The sequence below is a fragment of the Grammomys surdaster genome, unplaced genomic scaffold, assembly GCF_004785775.1.
Source record: "Grammomys surdaster isolate TR1022 unplaced genomic scaffold, NIH_TR_1.0 137, whole genome shotgun sequence".
Taxonomy (NCBI): domain Eukaryota; kingdom Metazoa; phylum Chordata; class Mammalia; order Rodentia; family Muridae; genus Grammomys; species Grammomys surdaster.
Window position 1 is genome coordinate 14928825 of NW_021604595.1, and position 2849 is coordinate 14931673.

Sequence of the window (2849 nt, forward strand, 5' to 3'; positions counted from 1 at the left end):
TTCTTTCCTGGAGTTCTCTTGACACCGGAGAAGTAAGAGATTTTCGCGCCTTACTTTGTTTATCTTAGTTTCAATATATAGGCTTTTGTAAGCTTCTTAAACACAAGCTTAAAGAAAAAATATTAGTATTTAAAAGAAAAAAAGTAGGACTAAAAATTTTTAATAAGGATCAGTAATTCACACTACTTGACCATCCTATAATACTGAGCATTATACAAACTGTGGGCTTTACCTTGTTTTTTTTTTTTTTAATGTAAAATTTCTTCTAAAGAAGAAAACACCTTCCTACTTCCATCTTGACCACTCCGGTTTACACTGGTAGCTCTGATATCTACATTTTCCATCCTGCTCTCAAATGATGTCCTTACGATGTGGTGAGTCAAATTAACGACCATTTTGCTTTATTAACTGTGGTGAGGGAGGAAGCCCTGAAAGAATGGGGTGTTGATATCAAAGTCCCTGCAGCCTCAGACTCATGGGAATGGCAAATCCTTCTGCAGGTCAAGTTCAGGGCACTGGTAGAAGACTTCCTCGGATACTAGTACTGTTCATCCCAAAGATGGAAGGAGAAAGACCACTGACCCAAATCCATGGCCAAATTAATTCAAGCAAGCAATTAATTAAAGCAAGCTTTTTACAGAGGCTAGTTCTTCCTCAGGCAGGGTTTTTAAGGTTAGTGTTGGATGTGAAGACAAGGCTTTTATAGCTCAGGGGTAAGGAGCTTCCAAATCTGGTAGGCTAAGTAGTCAGGGTCACAGGTGCAGAGCATAAGCATACATGCTATTCTTAACAGCCTCCTGAAACAAAGACATGGCTGCAGGGTGGGCATAACAAGGTTGTCATAACAACAGGTAGTCACAACAATAGGCAGTCTTAACAAGGTAGTCAGAGGTAGTCAGATAACCTTTTAAAACAAAGTTAGGGTTGCAAGTTAGTTTACAAGAGTTTTTGAAAGAAAGACATGATTGCCATTCCTGGAACAAGCAGTACAGAACCATTTGTAGATAAGGTTGCAGGTAAGGCATAGTTTAGTGTATTGTAGGGGGAGATATTTAGAAAACGTTGGCTGGTCTGGCTTGTTCCTGGGCAGCCACCATGTTACCACTGCTCCTTGGCTCTGACCAGGTCTCCGGCTAGCTAGATGTGCAGGCCCTGGCACCCTGGCACCCAGGAGACTCCAGCATGGGGGATGGCTCTGCCAATCCCCCATGCTGCATCCACAAAGCTCAGCTGAACCCCAGACAATATCTGTCATCCTCACAGTACCCGGTAGAAATGAGACTCTTAAAGCTTAATGATTATCTAAAGGATTTACATATTTAGAAATACTCAATCAACAGGATGCCCACACAATTAGAGTTGTTACCCAATATCTAACCTTTTGATAGAAGTTGCTACCCAGGACAGCTTTGGGTCTATCTGTGATTCTCCATGGCTGATAGCCTCCTTCTTCCCCTCCCCTTGCTCTATTTCTCCCCTCCTCTTTTTCTCCCCTCCCCTTCCTCTCTCTGTCTTCCAGCTCCACCTCCTCTTCTACTGCCTAATAATGAACTCCATTGAGAATACAATGTAGCAGAATAAGTATCCTGCTACAGTTTAGTCTTTGAGAAACAGAGGTTTAATTATAAACAGGAATGAACGTAGTTTGTCTTTACTCTATGATGGATTTTAAGCCTAAAATAGAAGCAGGCTAGTTTTTCAGGATCCAGTGCTTACAAAAGATCAGCCAGTAAGTATAGAAACTATAACCATGGCTTCCTCTTCCTGGATGACTGAAGCCTAAGGCTTATCCCCTACAGAGACCTCCTGAGATTAGCTAAATCTGCCTCCTTGTTTAGCTGTGAACCCACAAACCTGTAAACAATAATTCTGTCTTTGCTATTTCGATGTATAAAATAAACACCCTGAATTGCTGGTGATACCCTCCCTCAGAGTAAGCCCATCTCACATGAAGATGGCCCACTCAATCCAAGCTTTTCTCTACATGTGTCTGTGAGTCTGTCCTTTGTTTCATTGTCTCCTTTGTCAGGTAAACTCTTGAGCTGGGAAGAGCACAGCAATTAATAAATTTTGTTCAGCCTCTCAGTGTTCCAGGCACTTGGGACAACAGCATAATAAGAACCAATTATGGTTGCCCAAGTTTGTCCATTCCCTAAGGGAACAACCCCTAGGGACAAATGACCGTGGCTAAGAGGTAGTCAGCTCAAACTTGCATACCATGCATGTGGGCTGCATGAACTCAGCTAGGTCACCCTCTGTAACTTACTTGCAAAAATGTGCCATGTGGTTTAGAGCTTTGTAAGGAGTAAATGGAGGAGGAGGAAGAGGAGGAGGAGGAAGGGTAGGAGGAGGAGGTGATCTCATCTGTGCTTGTTTGGTATTTTCTTTTGATTTTGAGTTTTTTGAGAGGGAGTCTCATGTAGTTCAGGCTAGCTTCAAATTTGTTGTGTTGCTGAAGCTAGCCTTGAACTCTATCCTTCTTCCTCTATCTCACAAGTGTTAATATTACAGATGTGTGAAACATCTGGCCCTATGGGAGGGGATGCAGTAAGAAACTGCAAACATGATGACACAATTGTTAGGTGGAAGGAATTATAATGTGAACAAGAGAGAGAAAATATCCAGAGTTATCTAGAAGAGCACAGAGTAAAGAGAAAGAAATACAAACTGGACATGCCCCAGTCTGGGGAAGAGAGAAAGCAAGAAAGAATGGTGTATGCAAAAGGATGTAAAACAGAAACTGCTGACATGACCACTCCATTATTGGAGGGAAACTTGTTGGTTTTGTTTTGTTGGGCTTGGTTTGGTTTGGTTTGGTTTGGTTTGGTTTGGTTTGGTTTGGTTTGGTT